Source organism: Prinia subflava, chromosome Z (assembly GCF_021018805.1).
Source record: "Prinia subflava isolate CZ2003 ecotype Zambia chromosome Z, Cam_Psub_1.2, whole genome shotgun sequence".
Lineage (NCBI taxonomy): Eukaryota > Metazoa > Chordata > Aves > Passeriformes > Cisticolidae > Prinia > Prinia subflava.
In genome coordinates, this window is record NC_086283.1 from 100,929,386 (window position 1) to 100,948,124 (window position 18,739).

Below are 18,739 nucleotides of genomic sequence, written 5' to 3' on the forward strand. Positions count from 1 at the left end.
TCTATATTAAAAAGGCCCCATAAAAGTGGGCCTTTGAGGAAAAAAATGAACTTAATAAACTCTAAAATGGCAGAATATTTCTTATTTGTAATCTGTATCAAAAGATGTCCAAGAAACCTCTAAGCAGATTTCAACTGAGTTCTGTTTTTGTGTCTTTGTCACCTTTACCGTTCTACGTTTTAAACATTCATGTAAATCTCCACAGATTAATTTCTTTAAGCAATATTTTTGTAAATCTGCTGAAGAATGGCTAAGAAATGACATGCGAAAGAGCTGGTTATTATGGCTTTTCTTTCTAATAATGTGAGGCAGTTCCAGTTTGCATCACAGAACAAGCTGTTCCATAGCACCAGAATTAAGAAAACAGCATTTCCTCCAGCTTGGTCCTTTAAACAGATCCATACAACACTGTGGGATGGATTGTGAGTATTTGCTGCCTGACTATCCAAAATGCTGGTAGTGAAAAATAAGTTGCAAATGCCTCTTCTTCAATGGTAGCACCTATTCTTGCTTACCTTTTCAAGCTAATTATTTTGTTAGCATTTTTTTCTGAAACCTCTAATCCTCATTTGAATAAGATGGACAGCCATATCAGAAAAACAAATCAAAACAAACAAACAAACAAACAAAAAACCACAAACCCAAACCCAACTTAATTTAGGAGTATAAATTAAAGAAATTAATGCACTGTCCCAAACGTTATTGAAAATGTTAAGATTAGTTATCTAGACAACAAATGTAACAGACAGTGCCACAAAATGGATTCCAGTAGTCATGGAAGAAAGTGCAAGGGTTTATCCTTTCCAAAATGCTTTGTACTACTTAGTGGCTGATGTTTTCCAGGGGAACCATGAAAACAATAACAAATATGAAATGTGTTCTGAAGACAAAAATCTCAGACGGTTGGGAGTAAACCAGCAAATATCAGCAGAATGCATTGATTAATTCACTCTTCCAACTACAATACAACTTTGTTGCTTTTCCATAATTTTTAAGCTTGCAAAATGTTTTTCAAAGGCAAAACTGAACTTTTCTACCTGTGTCAGGGTAATACTCAAAACACAAAAAAAACCTCCCTTACCCCCTAAACTTGAGGGATTTAGCCTGGAACAGTTGACAGACACCAATCTAGTAGAGTCTACAACCAAATGAAACAGAATGAATGAAACACATTCTATCGACTTCTGCAGACAAATCCATAAATCTAAAGAATTGCTGTGTATAACCATCATCACTAGTTTATTTTTCATGATTCTAGAAAAAAAGGATCACTGTAATATGTTACCCTAGACATCCTGACCTCAAAGATGACAGGCTGCTTGGATACTAACAACTAGATACAGCAAGAGATGTAGTAGATGCATATAGCTCTACAGTATAGTAAAACTACCTATATGTTTAGAATTAAAAAGTAGGTTATCTGAATTAAGTTCTGCAGTCAACACTTTATTATAGCTTGCTACATCTGTGTTGTCCAAGAATTTATTAAAGACAAGGAGGACTTTAACAAAGAGAACAGATCCAAAGTTATGTCCATCCACCACCTTTCCTTAAATGTTCTTCTGTAAGTATTTTACTTTAATGTTACTGAAGCAAATGAAATTTCTAGACATCAGTGGTTTCTTTACATAAAACAGAAAAGGGCCTTGATGCCTTTAGTCTCATGAGACACTCCAGTTGTCTTCACTGACAATTCAGTAAAAGAAATTTGAACAGAATCTCAATATAATAAGCTTAAGGACGAGCCTAAGATTCCTTCATCTTTTATTACAGAAGGTAACTCACTTGTAAACTGGCCATTCAAATAAGCTGTGCAAGCTGAATGTTCCCTTGGCTCTAGGAGACAATTCCATATTAGTGGATGACTTATGAAGGCAACGTTTCTCCCATAATTCTAGAATACTATTCTTAGGATAGATTTCACTACCACCACAATTAGACCAGAACAAATGCATGAACAAATGCTGCTCCCCTGAATTTCCTGAAACAACAACAAGTACACCCCCTCCACCAAAACCCCCAAATAACTCAAGATCTTATTTTAAGATATTCTTCAAGCAGTCTACTCGTCAATAAGTGAGGTTGTTTTCTGCAGAGTCTGGAGATTTACCTGTTCTCATGTAGCTGTTAGAAGAAATAGATCCTGAATTTCTGAATTCCAGTTATTTCCAATGACATCAAACTGACTGAAAGAACGTTCTTCCAAATATATTTTCAAGTATCAATTTTGTATATATTGCCATGAAGCAGGCTAAAGCACCCCGAGAGAAAGCTAGAGATTAGCAAACATGAAAGCAAAGTGGTCGCTGGCAAACAAAAATCAGGCAGGGCCTGAAATCCAATCTTGGCACCTCTAGGCTATCCCCAGAACCAACTGGGTATATGTCAGCACTGTGTGATGCTCAGCAAACTAGTCACACCCCACTATTTCAGGTAAACTGTTAAATATTAAACCACATCCAATCCAGGCATCCAACAAGAACAGCAGAAAAAAAAAAAAAAAAAAAAAAAAAAAAAAAAAAAAAAGAAACAACAAACAGCCAAACTGTGGATACTGAACTGCAGAGCTTAATAACTAAAAGTGAACGCCACAAAAGTACTGAAAAAATAATTGTAATTGCAAAATATAAGTTAGCAAATATCACTGTCACCAGTGATGATATAATAAAGCAGTAAAAAAAGAACCACATTATAAAGTGCAATGGAAAGAAAACATGCTGACATTAAAAAATTCAAGACTGCCATATACTTTATTCTGAAAGAAGGAAAGAGGGAAAGAAACATTTACAAACTTAGAAATTTAGAAACCCATTTACAGAAGGCTGTCTCATTATAAAATACTGCTTTATGTCCTGAAGATATCCTTTATCCTGCCCTACCATATGAATTTTAAGTATCTCTTTAGAAATATATTATTTAGCTTTTTAACCATGTATTTGAAGTACTGTAACAAGGCAACTAATATTTCACTGTGTTTACCATGTTCTTTCTTTTTTTTTATTTAAGAAAATTATACTCAATTTAAGAGCAAATTCAGCAGTGGCAATTCTACAGGAAATACACAAGAAATGCATCATGTTGAAAGCAATGACAAAAAAATTTCTTGTTCCAAAAATACTATTTTAGGAAACATGCTTGCAATTTACTATCACACTTGACAACAATATTTAAGATATTAATTATAACTTTGCCTTCCTGTGTGACCTTTCCCAATACATTAGTTTTTACAAACATATTTATTCACAAGACACTTTTACTACTGGTGTTGATTTTGATGCTGCATGAAATTAAATATATTTTAACACTGAAATACATACAAATTCATACATAAAAAAACCCCCCAAAAAACTCTGTAAGCCAAACATACAAAAAAACCCTCCCACATGGCTTTTTTTGACCTCACTGTAAAAGACACTCAGTTCCAAACAGCACATTCTGTTCTGCTTTTCCAACCTAACAGTACTCAACACCTGAAAAGATAGTGATTTGAACAAGCCACAGCTTGTATTTTCTGGATAGATACCAATATTTTATTTTTATTCCATGTGTGACTTGGAACAAACCACTTCAACTTGTATTTTCAGCTTACAGGCATTTATTTATAAGAAATATCCTAAAATTATTAAATCCCCTTTACCCACCGCTACCTTTCTCTCAAAGAATCAGTTCTCTAAGCTTGTAGCCAAGATTGACTATAGAAAGCATTTGAAAACATGAAATTGTAACATGAAAACATGCACAAAGATTCTTATTAGCTAGGTTTATCTAGCATGGCTTTCTTGCCCTCAAAGAAAAAACACTGAGTTAAAAAAATGAAGTACAATGTAAAACCCAAGTGAAGTGAAGAGTAATGAAAACTATACCAGCACACAGAAATGCAAATAAAAAAAATAATAAAAAAGTAAAAATTTAGGGAAATTCATTAATTATAAAAAAAAGGAAATAATGTAATTAATCAAGCTGGTACTGCACAACAGTGAATAATTAACTAATGTCTATATTTACAGTGAGTGTACCTATAATACAAATCGAGTCTTGAGAATTGCACAGTTGGATCCAAAGCATATTTGTTTGTTTATGTTTTCTGGCTTCTAACATTACAAAACATTCCTAACAGAAATTTTCATATAACTTGACAAAAAGCTTGATGCCCAGGAAGTTTAAGTAATATTACTTTCAACAGATGGTTTGGCAAAAGGTAATGGTAATTGATTTTTATAATTATTAGGTAATTTTTCTTTATTAGGCTCCAGTCTACTGCACCTGTAGAGAATAAAAAACCAATTCAAATATAAAGAACACTCAGCAACAACATTTACTCAAGATTTATGTCATGAAAAGCAGAAACTGAATTTGATTTCTAAATCTTAAGATAAAGACATAAGACTATATAACATCCCTCTTTAACGTACATTTTCAAATTTGACAGAGGCAAGTTTAACAAATTATGAATAAAATACAAACACATAAACAATGTATTTGCTTATCCAGGCCTTAATCATTCAATTCAAGTCAGCTTATTAGCTGAGATGAAACATCTCTATTTAAATAAAGGCATTACTTTCTAATACTGCCATGATTATCAAGACCACATTTATCATCATTAGTAATATATACATATGTTTTTGCTTATCCCTCAAGCTGTGTTAAGCAAGAGGAAGAGAAATCAAAGTACATTAATTTTGCTATGGATCTGAACATCCCATCATGATGCACTGCAGCCAAAACAAACAGAAGACCCCCAAAGAGAACCACTTCAGTCAACAGAAGCATTGGTTATCAACCTATTTTTCTGATTTCACCAATAATAGTTACTGTAATAGACACTTCCTTAGATCCTTCCTCTTGATTTTATATCTGCAGCTACCTGACAAGGCAAACACTTTTTTTAAAACAAACATCTCTTTACATAGATTCAAAAATTATCGTTCTTGCTTCTGAAATCCTGTTTTTTGGACACAGACCAGTTCTTATCAAAATGAACAGAGATATAAGCAAGTTACAGGAAAATATTTTAGATATCCTCATTACAAAAAAGAACCCTTGTCACATTGCTGCCTGTTATGTACATTGAACACCACTTATAAACCACTGGGTACTTAGCCAAGTATAGAATGTTTCATCAACACCCCTGAACTTGTTTCAATAAAGAGAGGAAATTATCCCGTTTATTTTAAAATTCTAAATAATTTCCAATAAATTGTTGTTTGCAGTTCTTCCTCTTTTAATTTGTTTTACTGTTTTGCTACACCAAAGGAATTAAAACCTGCAAACTAAGACTTTGATAAATACACACAAATAAATGTCCACAGAAATCAGCAGCTGGGGTTTGGTTTTGCCAGGTAATCAATCAAGGTCCTTCCTTCTCTTATATAACCCTTTGTTCATCATTGTCTTTTCCTGAAGAGGTATAAAGATTTTTGCTTTCCTGCTACTGCATTTTCGCTACTGCTTTTAGGGGGTTTTTGCCTCTGCAGAACTCCAGTGGGAAGTCTTCAGGTTTCATTCTAAAATAAAAGTGAGGAATCCAGTCTGTGTCCAGGCCTAAGTTTGCAAAATCCATAGAATAAAGTGTTGGATCAAAATAACAAAAATGTAACACGCTGAAGAAAAAACAAACACAAGAGTTGGGTTTTAAGGGAGATCATCTCCCGGGTACCCAATGCAGGTCTTTTTGATACAAGTCAAGAGGACTACTTTGTGACTGTAGCTCCATCCCTCCCCTTTCACCTCCAGATGTAAGGACAAATGCAGCCCTAGGAAATTGAACTGGCCAACAATACTGCAAGGCAAACTAAACCACATCTAGGATCTAGTGAAATCATGGTATAGCTTAGGCTGCCACGCATTTCAGGAGCTGCCAAGCCCAGCTTCCCTCCCAAAGCAAGTTCAGGCTTGGCATTAGACCAGTTTCCCAGGGCTTTATCCAGTCAGAGTGTGAAAATCTCTGAAGATGGAGATGGCAAAACCTCACTTGGTCCAAGCTGCATTATTGGGCTGTCCTCATGAGGAAAAAGATTCTCCTTGTCTCCAATCTAAACCCCTCTTGTTTCAACTTACAAAATGGTCTCTCCTTTCACTGCACACTTCCAGGAAAAGCTGCTGTTGGGACCCCTGTAACTCTCTCTTCTGAAGACTGGACAAGTCCATGTCCTTCTGTGCCTACTCACAGACATGTGCACTCTAGTTCCTGACTGTCTTAGTGGCCTTTTGCTGAACTTACTCCAACATCATTCCCACAACTGCAGAAGAGTGCAGGTAAAAGCAGAAATGCATGTGAATGTTGTATAACAAACACAGAAGAGAGGTAGTGTTCTGGTTTAGGGTAAATTTGGGAGGAAACTTCCAAAGGTGTCCCTCCAGAAAGCAGATTCAAGAGGCCCCTGCTCCAAATGGCTGGGGAAAAGATTTCCCTGGAGAAAAGTGGGGGAAAAGTGTTTATTTTACAAGCAAACTATTCACAAACATTAAAAAAAATTGAATAATATTAAACAATAAAACCTCTCGCTGTTCTAAAGAGAGGGCAAATTCAGAAAGTCCCTGACCTGGGGTGTAGCTTGGCTCTCTCAGTCTCTCATCAGTCCCTCCGGCACTGGAATGCAGCGTCCTGGGCCCCGGTGGGCTGCAGGTGTGAGATCCCGGTGTTCTTCTGGGTTTTCAATCCAGAGCAGGGACAATCAGTGCCAAGAAAAAGAAAAGCCACAGTCCAGGAATGTCCCTGCCTCAGCTAGCTAAAAAACTAACTAAAAAGCAAAGAGGAGCTCTCTCCTGCTGTCCCTGCCACAGACAGCACAGTCTGGGAGCAGAATGCGGAGGAGTGAGTGCAGGTTCTGAAAACAAACGGTGCGCTTCCTCTCCCCACCTTCACTCTCAAAACCAGCCTTAAAGGTGCAGAACTTCATATCCAGCATAACCAGAACAGACAACTGGGGACACAAGCATCACAAAGTCACCCTAAGACAGGTGGATAAACATTTCTCTCAATTTCCTGCCTATACTTGTGTTCATACAGCTCGAGAGACATTTTTGATGTTCTCTGCAGCCAAGGCACACTGCTAGCACATGTTCAGCTACCTGACAACCACAGACCTCAAGGCCTCATCCAGCCTCTAGTCCCAACCACTCTGCTTCCAGCCTGCAGCCTGTGGCTACAGATCTGTGAAGCCCTGGAGAGCTTCACAGGACTGGCATTCCTCTCCCTTTTGGCCAGAACATTATTGTAGCAGTAGGTTAAAAGAGCATTTCTTTCAGAGACCATTTTTGTTCCAGATTTCACTAAGATAACTGTGTTTATAATAGGTCTGTATGTTTGCTGTAAAAAAGATACGCTTTCTAGCACCCTGTGAAGGATGGTAAACAGATTATTTGAGAAAATATGCTCAATACAGAAATGACATACCAGTCAGTGATGTGAAAACCACCAGTTTTACCCCTTGCCCTAACACAAGTTACTCCATCTGACAAGTTGAAGCACTAGATTAAAATAAAATTTTCTGCTAGATGATTCTTATTCCTATGAAATTATCTGCCACATCTCCTTCACTGTTCAAGGAAAAAAACCCCAATGAATCAACCAAATACAAACCAACCACAAACCCTGGAGTGAGTACCCTAAGCATCTCCTGTTCCTCTGGTTTTATTGATGCCTTGAAGATCTAGAAATGAGCAACACACTTTTGAGACAGTATTAGTGTAGGAGGTAATGTAAAGGCTGGTGTTTATTAGAGGACTCCAAGGGGCAGGTATGTAAAAATGCCCATTCCACACAGGGTGAATACAGCTTCATAAGTTTAGCAAATTAACATAATTGAAAAGAATCCGCAATTAGAAGCACGAGTGATGAGGTAACTCCCCCTGACTCTATCCTTTCCTGGATCCCCCCCCCCCCCCCCCCCACCTTAGATAGGAACTAAACTTTGTTTATGAAAATGTGACTCCAAGAGCTGGTTTGAACCTTGGCTCCCAAAAAGATCCAAGACGGCATAGGGGCCTTGGACCCCTGGGGCTTGGAACTTCTGGAATCTGTTTAGTCTTTCTGCCTGTCAGGGTGGGGAAAAGTACAAGAGGAACTACATAACTGTACAAAAATAGTCTACAAAAATATATATATGAAGGAAATATAACATCAAAAATCATTCTGGCATCATTACAGTAAACGTAACCATTTCCATACTAGCAAGTTAAATACTGTAACTAGAGCACACAAAATGCTTCTGAATCAGTTGGTGGAAGGCAGAAATACTTCACATAGAATGAACATATTTTTAAAAATTAAATCTAAATATTAGCCAAAGAGAACAGATCATTGGGAGGTCAGAAGCATAGTGATAAAACAAAGTTATACCTATGACCATGCAGTTTGTTTTATGGAGATGACACAGATGATTTTATTAGAGGACTTAACATACTGTGAATCAACATCTCAATTCCCATTATTAACAACCAATTACATGTTCAAGCCATTTTTAATGGCCAAAACCTGTTACTCTCCTCTTCTTATACTACAAACTCTGGGACAAGTACTAAAGCATTTCTGACCAAAACCTACACATGCATATACCGCTTTCTTTATTGCAGATGACAAAAACATATATTCTATTTTCCTATCTGCCAGATCCACCTGTTTTTCTGACGAGGACATTATATTTTTTCCCATTTTATAAAATATGAGAGGAAAATGCTGGTAGTTGTTCAAAATAATAATTATTTTCAAGTACAGGAAAAAAAGGAACTGCTTGCTCCAGCTTGACGCTTTTTTCAGTACACTACAGATGGTCAGTCTGTTGATGTTGAGCTTTCAAGACATTCAGCTGTGTCTGAAGAGTTACCATCCTTGGATCATAGCAAGTAACAGAAAATGCAACTATGCTGACACAAGAACTTTTGAGTATCTCAAACTTAAAACTGTGCTGAGGACACAAGCCATTAAAAGCTGCTGAGGTTTACAGCACTGAGTTGTTACAAGTCTTAGCCAAATAACCTAGTATTTTGTCCTGAAATCAAGCAGTGGAAGCCCTTATATGGCAATCTTTCACATGCAAAGTAATCCTAATACTCCTCTTCATCTCAGTTGCCTGAAATATGTTTGTGATAAACAAACTTGTAACCAGTGATTTCAGACCACAAAAAGTATCTATCTTCATCAGGTCATGAAAGTTGGTCACTGCACTGAAATCGTGATTCTGTATCCAGCCCTTCCCTGAATTCAATAAATGTCATTTTCTTCAGAATTCAATAAGGAGAAATATATACTGAAGTAGGCCAAGGAGTGAAGATACTGAAGACTTTCAAGCCCTATTAAGGGCAGGAAATTTGACTCAGTGGCCCATATCATGATCATTGCAGGAAATTTTAATATCTGAAATTTAAATCTGCCTCCACAGGAAGTATGGATATAAAATAGTAACATAAACCTGGATATCCCAGACCACACAAGTTCATCAGGTTACAGTGTTTGTCAACTGAGCATCTGAATGACCTTGAAACGACAGCATTAAAAAGACTACTATACCAAACAGATACAACTGAATCAGTGTAAACCCAGAACTTTTAAAACACTGGAAAGTCAGTTTCGTAGGACAGAATCATTATTTACATGATAAATTATGCTATTGCTTTGCAGGATCACCTCTAATTCTGAGTTTACTGCAAATAAACCTTTCCTCAGGGTGACATAAGTTTGCTAGCAAAGGGTACTTTGGACACAAAATCTATATTCTGTGAACTAGCCTGAGGTTTGCAAAGCCTCAGCCTTCCTCATCTCCATACCACTACAGACCCAGCATACTGAAATCTCAATATATTTACTTGCTCACTACTGTTCCATGAAATATCCTCTCAGGACTGTGCTCCTTACACTAGAAAGGAGTTTCAGAGCTGGAGAAAGCCAGAAAGGACAACCTTCTGTGAGAAAGTATCTGTAAAGATACCATGAAGAGCTGCATTTTCATTTAAATTCATTCACTCTTGCCACACTTCAAAATCTGGACTTGCAGATCAAAATTATTTCCATAAAATAAGAGAATGAAGCTGTATTTCTGCCCTACTTTCTGCCCCACTCATTAATAAATAATAATTATATTAAATTACATTAAATCTATGACTTAACAATAAGCATGTTTTACTCTCTAAAACAACTGTAAAGATGATACAGCTCATGGAAGAGTTTCCATGCCTTTCAGAAAGTCCAACGAATAAACTTCCTAGAAGCAACAGGGAATTGCTATTACTATTACCCAGAATAAGGGTAATTAGGAATAGAGGAATTAGAAACATACTGGATTCTACATTTTCCCATTTACTAAATCTGACAGGAAAACAATACAATGAATATGGAAGAGTTATTGACCAACTCCTTTGCAAAGTGCAACTCAGTTGAAATGAATTTAACACAGAGTGGACAAAACAAAATAGAGGTGAACTAAATACTAAAGACAAACACAAATGTTGATGTGCTCTTAGCTACCACAGTGTGTCAACTCGCCTTATGGCTAACAGTCAATTTGATAAATCAGCTACTACACAGGTAGCTCAACTGCTCCTCTCTATCCACGGCTAATGTAACTTTGAAAACAGCAGGTCTTTCCTACAGAAGTAATCTAAGTAGTTTTCATATGTTATGTATTTTATAAATGATTGCAACAGTCTCTTGAACTATATATATTTAAACAATAACTTTCTATAACTTAACTGTAAAATGTATATCATCTGGTCATCAAATTATTCCAGATTTTCCATCAGAAATTTTGAGAAAATTTAGTTTTTAAATGGTGATTGTAGAACAACTATTTTTCTTAAAAACACTGAAAAGGAAGAATGGGATTTTAATTAAAGAAACTAGTTCTAAGGCAAGGTTAATTCTTTATCATATCTTCTAAGTTCCCTGAGATACAAAGTAATTAACTCTGACTTCCAATAACAAACACAATATATAAAACCTTAACTAGAAAGACAAATGCCAATCCTTTGTGTATAGCCACATGTCCTTCCTAATGGAAGAACTACAATGTGCATCTCATCAGCAAAAACAGGGGGTAAGAAACATTTTTTCCTTCATTAAATCTGTAATGCTATTGTATCTACTGTCAAGCAACAGAATAATAAAGAAGTAAGAATACAGCAGACATCTTACTGGGAAAACAAAACAGTTAAGACTCTTAAATGGGGAATTGAAAATACTTTTTGCAGCAGTTAAATCGAAAATAAATCTTCAAATTTATGAGACATTTAACGTAAGAGACATCCTGACATTGACCACCGCTTCCAAAGGCACAAAAACTAGAGCTATTTTGTTATTTTTGCTTTCTTCTCCCAATACTGAATAGATTAAGACCTCCTTAGATAATACTAATTACTTTTTACTATTCAACTCTGTTATTTTCATGGCTAATTTCACTCCCAGCTCTTCGCAGTGCAGAATGCTACCACGATGTAAGGAAATAAAAGCTCAGGTGGTAAGTATCTAAGTTTGCTGAGATGCAGCTACACAGTACAACAGCAACATTTCAAAATGCTTTGTGGATAATCTGCAACAGGTCACACCAAAAGACAATAGCACAAATTGACAGTCCCGGTCTTCTAATCCACTAGAAAGAAAACTTCAGAAATTCAGTAAACATCCAATATCACTGTCAGACTAAGAGAGATGCATCAGCAAGACTGATCTCCCTTCTTCCTGCCCCAGACTTAGGAACTTTTGGGGAGAGGGGGAAGAAAATCAGACCAAAGGTATTAGAGAATCACCTGATAACTCAGCAGACATGAACTAGTTCACTGGAGCCAAAAATGTATTTTTTAATAAATAAATAGCTTTCTATAACCTTAATAACTGTCTTGTAAGTAGTTCTGTCACAGAATCCCAATATACTTTTAAAGTTCTTTGTAAGGGACGTCTAGTTTACAGCACATAAAGAAGAAATCAGAAAAAAACCCCATGAACCCCAAAATATCTTAACTGAGGTAGAATAATCTGACTCAACAGCACCTGCAAACTGATATACTTCACCTTTTAACAGATTTGCCTGTTTTTATTTCTACTTTGCAATGTTGCATGATTTAACTACACTGAGTTTAGCAAACACCCCTGAGGTGGTATGTATGAGAAAGCATAGTTAGATTAGATACAATGAGGAAGTAAAACAGAAGAGAGACTCCATTTACTTGGTACATAAACAGTAAACACGGCTTTGAGTCATTAGTTATAGTAGCAGCATCCAAAGCCTGAATAAAATCTAAAAACGTGGTTCTTGCCTTAAAGGGCTTATAAACTCACTTGAAGTCATTCTTCAGTAAGAGGAAAATGAAAGAACTAAATATATTGTTTAGAGATGATATAGATATAAACCACAGATAGTCTAAGAAGCTGAAATGTACTCAACATACTGGGTCTATGGGTGAATGAAATTACCCTTAAAAATAGTACAAAATTTCTCTTTCCTCTCTTTGATGAATGAATAAAGTTAAAAATGCTACAAGTACACTCCAATTCATATAAAATATTTGGCATTCTCATAGCATTGCTGTGAATGTCATACAAGAATTTAGGGAAGACAAGTTAGCAATAAATTAGATATTCAGAGAGGAAGTCTAAATTGCTAGAAATTAACCTTCCAATCTCACTAATATCAAACACAATTTACAATATATTCCATCCACTATCTCTTGATTTTAGGACACTAAAACTAAAGCTCCTAACTAACCAAACACCTTGCAACAGGGAAACAGGTAGAACAACTAAATTGTTTGCAACAGCGTGCAAAACCAAGCAAATTAAGGTGCACTACTCTAGATACAGTCTGCATCTTTTCACATGCTTCCAGATGGAAATTACACTAAACTAGACACCACAAACCACCTAAACAAAGAAAAAAAAATATATATATTGCCTTATTAATCTTATGAGGTATGATAAAAAGTAAGTATTACTAAACTACAGAAGTTACAACAATTAATTTCTAATCTGACAGGTTCATATATCCATAGAGAATTTTTTGAAATATAATGGTACTTACAAATATGTAGAGGCAGGGGTTGGTTTGGGTTTTTCTTTTTTCCTTTTTTTGAGGGGGGGGTGGGGGACAGAGGCTTGAGGGGAAGGTGCTTTTGTGGCTTTCTTTCCCAGAACTAATGATTAACAGAGAAAAATATCCCTTTCTTTTTGCAATTCATAAGTACATACCCCCCATGCCAATCTCAGTTTCATCTAGGAACAGCTCCAGTGAGAAAGGATAAAAATTCTATATCCAGCAATTCATTTTTTAAAAAGTGTGAGCAAGTTAGCATAAATGAGCTACATAAAATGAGCATATAGACTTACAAATAAAAAATATAACATACAATAAAGGTCACTCCAAAATGCATGTGTGTCTCAGATAAGTTCATATAGTACTTCAATAAGTATACGGCTTATATAATTTCAGCTATATGTGAAACAGACATAATTTACATGTAAATATTTGTTTTCTTTTGATGAACAGAAATTGCATTTTAAGTGTGTGAATCTACACACAGAGACAAAATCAGATCCAGAACAGCCAATTTCCTCTATGATTTATAACATAACATTGTCAAAACAGTAAGTTTGCTATATTACACTGCACAGGAAAAAAAAAGTGTGAAATTTTCAGTAATGTTTATTCAAGTCTCATATGCATTATCAATGCACTTCATAGAACAAACTTTTAGGATTTTCTTTCCTTTTTGTATTTCAAATAGCATAGCACCCTCTGGTGCATCTGCTTGAAAGAAAACAACTAACAATAAACAAGTCATTGCGATAAAAAAAGTCAACATAAAAAAAAGAAAAAGGAATCCTTAGAAACAAAAATAACAAAAATTATTAGAAAACCAAATTCAATTTCATTCTTTTTTATTAAAATATTTTGTAATTAAGGAAATTGTAACTGCTGAGTAAAAACTTTTAAGAGAAGCCTGCAGATGTGCTAATACAGCAGGGTGGCAAAAAAAAATATTGAACCATACTTTAGTTTGAAACTAATCCTACGTTCCTAATAGTAATTCATTTTTATTAAAAAATATTCTAAAATGAAATAATCTTTGAGTAGAAAAGATGAGCTAGTGAAATAAAATGTAGCCAGCAATGTATCTGCTCTTGATCCAGCAAGTATAACAATTATTAGGTCTACAACTATCCATACACTCAAACTGCTGAATTTCACACCAAAATAATCACACCTCCTTTAAAAGTACAATGAGAAAAGAAATTTAAAAATGATTGTATTATATGAAACATTTCAAACTCTGCTATGACATTTTAACTATTAAAGCATACATCTAATATGACACATCAAACTATTAAAACACACCTAGTCACTGGGAAAATAATTTCCTATGAAAGTACATTTTTCTAATCACAGAGGTGGAGATCACCATCTGCTTTAGGAAGCTCTTTTGTAAACCTCTGGAACCAGTTTCAACACAAGGCACAAGAAATGAAGTGACACCTGTTTAAATCAGCCATCTGTCCCTAAGAAACTAGATTTAGCCAAATTAGTATATATACTGATCCTTAAATTTCCAAAATATGGGTATGCATAGCATCTGTGAGAAAAGAGAAGCATTGTTTTGATTGACAACCAACTGTAGGCAAAATACATGGCTAACAAACTAGTGACTAATTGAAATAAAAAGTCTTAAACAGTAATTATTCATTTTAAAAGCCTCATTAAGGTTTTAGCCCTCATTCTTAGTTTAAAAAAGGCATTTTCATTGATAATTCCAAAACCATCTTTTTGTATTCTAGTACATAAATTTGACAAAGAGCTCAATTTTGAAATGGAACTCCAACTACAAGGACACTACATGGCCACTGAAAGCTAATTTTTTATTCTACATTGTAGAGCATTCACATGTCTTTCCAACTGACAATGATTTTTAAAAACCATTTTAATAGTGATATATATTTTTAAAGCTTCATTTTTTAAGCATTCTGCATGACACGTACCTGCAGAAGTCAGTCGTTGAAGGCTGTAAAAAATCCAAACTAATCTAGAATATTTTCAGAGGGAAGGAAGTCTTTCAAAGTAAAGCATGAAAATGAGAAACACTAGCTACAGCTAAAAGGAGCTACAGTGATAAAGTACTATTTAGACACTGGCTTATATTTTAAGTAAGAGAAGAAAAAACCAGCCTGACCTCTCGAAAGTTTAGTAAATGGAAATAAAGTGCAACATTTATTTCTCCAGGCAGTTTTTGATTAACAAACCACCTAGTCAGGGAGGAACAAGAAACGGGATAGTGCTAACAAAGCTGAACCTAATTATCTAATAAAGCACCATAACTTTAAAATCTTTAACAGCTTTTAACAGTGCCTTTGATGCTGATTTCATTTACCTACACTACCTCACTGAAAGGATTTCCCCAAAGTAGCATCCTGTAGGTTAGCTTCTAGTAACACAACAAAGCACCTGATCCTCACTGTTGCTTTTGGATGTGCTGAAACAAAATTAGATAGTGGCTCCGTAAGTCATGAAAGCCTGTGCATTTAAAATAAATGAATAAATAAAGAATCACAAGCCACGTCATTTTCAAGTACTGGTTAGCATCACAAACACCAACTATTTTGTTAGCTGTGGGCATTAGGGAATCAGAATGCATAATGCAGATCTCATCTGTGGTCACTGCCGTATCTCAGAAAGAATAAAGGGTCAATACTTTTCTCAGTAAAGTCCATAATATTAAAAGCAGTGATTACACCTGCTTTATTATTTTCTGAACTGTAGTTACTGGCTGAGGAAACTGCAGCCAAATAGTGCTATAAAGGTCTTTGGTTTCAGACAAAACCATGCGCTTTTAGTATGATTTTAAAGAAACACTTGCATACATCACCCGAGAGAGTGAGAACAGAAACTTTGTCTCACACACAGGCACACACCTTCCCTGGACACACGTTCTGCAAAGACAGATTTCAACACCCAGGAATGATCCCATCCTGAGTGGTATTCTGTCCTGCACCAGGAGAGCTACTCAAGAAAGGTATGGTGCAGAACTGACATCTCTTTTCAACAACAGTAGATGCCAGGAATTATTTCAAAACCAATGAATCACACAAACTAACAACAAATTCATAAAGATTTAGATGTGCCATATAACTGATACCCTACTAGAACTCACACTGAAAACTCTTAATGTATTTAGAACTTATTTACACCAAAATTTACAAAATTAGCACACAGTGGTTTCATCTTGGAGTAAAAAACTTAAAAGATGATGATGTAGATGATTTGGTCATTATCTGAAACAATTTATTTACTAAGTTCTTGTGAACTATGAAATATTAAAACACATTAAAAAACAGAAGATTCAATATGCCTTACCTCAAGGAATATCCGTATCAAACAAAGCACTAACTACTTAGCTGATTTTTAATTAATGCCTGCTTGAAAAAATTGCCCCAGTCACACTCATTGGTAGTTCCAATGGGAGACAAATCCTGTATCTTACACTGGATGTCTAAGGATATAAAAATGGAAAAGGTGTATATACAATTAAATGTGGGGTTTAGATTAAATACAAGAGCGTTATTTTTTCCCTAATTATTTTACTAAATAAATAAGGAAATAAATAAGTCACCACTTCAGAAAGAATAAAGCCTGCCAAAACAACACATGATTTGACAAGTCAAAGGGGAGAGCGCAGCTGGGTATGGAATTGTTAAGATGTTAAATATTTCATTGCCAAAAAATCACCCAAAGAATTGAAAAAGTATATGAAGTATGGTTTGACATCAATGACAACACAAATCTTTAGATCTTAATAAGCAATAACAAAAAGCATGAAGAAAGCAAGGATTTTGGATTGGAAATAGGAAGAAAACTATACCCATTAATAACATGAGTCCTGCTACATCTCTTTGAGGGGTAAACAGATGCCCTTTCCCTCTTCCACAAAAGTACACTTGAAAAGCAGCACCACTAACAAAATCACACAGACTTCTTTTCCATACTATTTTTTTCTCCTTTCTTTGCTGCTTAGCTCTGAAACCTGCAGTCAGTATCTTGAATTTTCTTCATCGTGGAGAGTTTAAGGAAACAAATGGATTCTCTCCACATGGACGTAACTCACTGTGCAATAAACTAGACCTACACATGCACTGTTCCATGCTACACTGTCAGGATGAAAGCATCATTTAAAAACAATTCCCTGCAGAAAGAGTGCAATAAGAAAGAAAAACCAACAACCTGCTACTCTGTGTGTGTTTTGGTGGGGGTATTGAATAAACAAAACCCCACTTCACAATACAAAGAAAACACAGCTTGCAGAAAAAATAAACGGCAACATCAATTATGAATAAAAGAAAAAAATTACACAGAGAAAGCGCAAAAAAAGGCGGGTTGATATGATCAAGAGTACCATTAAAAGAAACAGCAAGTTCACGAAAACCTGCAACATTTAGCCATTTGGTAGTCACATCAAATCAGAGCAAGGCCCCAGTAAGTGAAAGGGGGAAATCAACCCCTTGCTGTCCTACAGGATCCGTCTCCGGCTGCATCTTTCCTCCCGACCCCACGGCTTTTTTTTTTTTTTTTTTTTTTTTTTTAATTTTTTTTTCTTTTTTTGTAATTTTTTTTTCCACGTTTAAACCCATTAACCTTTGACTGCGGCCGCCGTGCGTCCCCCCATTTCTCCATCTCCTGGCCCGTTCAAACGAGACCCAAGTCAGACGCGCACCCACCGCATCCCAGCGATTGTCCCGGAGGTCCCGCAGCGTGCCCGCGTCCCCGGCATCGCCCAGCCTCTCCTCCTCCTCCTCAGCCCGCACGGCGGCCGGCCCCGCTCCCCGCCCGACACCCCCGCCGCCGCCCGCCGCCCCTCTCCCGCCGGCCGCGCGGTGCTCCCGGGAGGCCGCGGGGGCTCTGCGGGGAGCCCCGCGCCCCCCGGCCGCCCCGCGGGCACGGGCGCAGCCCCGGCGCGCAGCCCAGGCCCGGATGGAAGGAGGAGGGAGGGCCGGGGTGCGCCCGCCGAGCGCATTCACCTGTGCCGGGGCGGGCTGCGGCGGCGCTCCCGCTGTCGCTGCTGCTGCTGGCGGCGGCTACGGTTGTTGTTGTTGTTGTTGTGGTGGGTGACGGTGAGGCGGGGGGTGCGGAGCAGCGGCAGGAGGAGGAGGAGCAGGAGCGGGAGCGGAGCGGCTGTTGTTGATGGGTAACAGTCGCCAGGACTACGGTGACTATGGCGCTCGACTCACAAGGCAACGGTTGCTATAACTCACAAAAGGAGAGCGGGAGCGGGAGGGAGGGACCGACGGGCGGACGGAGGGAGGCGGGGGCGGCGGCGCGGCCGGGCGCCCCGGAAGGGGCGGGGCCTGCGGTAACGGCCGGCGCGCGGCGGCTCCCCCGGGCTGTCCCCCCGCGCCGGCGCGGGGCGCGCGCCCGCCCGGTTCTCGGCGCGCGCGGGGCGGGGAAGGGCGGGGCGCGCGCGGCGGGCCCGGCGCGGAGCGGGGCGCGCGGCGGCCGCGAGGGGCCCGGGCGCGGGGGGGCGTGGCCGCGCGGGGCCCGCCTGACGTCACTTCCGGCGGGGAGGCCGGGCAGGAGGGGCTCGGCGGCCGCCGTCCCTCCCGCCTCAAGATGGCGGCGGCCGGGCCGCTCCCCCACCGCCCGTGGCCCGCGCTGCCATTTTCCAGAGGGGGGGAGGAGGAGGAGGAGGAGTGGGTCGCCGGCGACGAGCGGCGATGGAAGGGGAAGAGCGGCCGCCACCATGCCTGGCGTCCTCCCTGTCCCGCCGA

The 18,739-nt window shown here is 38.0% G+C and overlaps 1 protein-coding gene across 3 annotated transcripts in view; it reads right to left on the reverse strand.

Annotated features, from left to right (window-relative positions):
- Positions 1-18,338, reverse strand: part of RFX3 (regulatory factor X3) — a 105,038-nt gene extending 86,700 nt beyond the window's left edge. For 2 of the 3 annotated variants that reach the window (XM_063422487.1, XM_063422484.1), the window contains exon 1: positions 17,693-17,799. The gene's annotated coding sequence lies outside the window, so the exon portion shown is untranslated. Of the gene's footprint in view, positions 1-17,692; positions 17,800-17,992 lie in introns of those variants that run through there. The other variant, XM_063422485.1, reaches the window with a different exon arrangement.
- Positions 18,339-18,739: the final 401 nt, after the last annotated feature.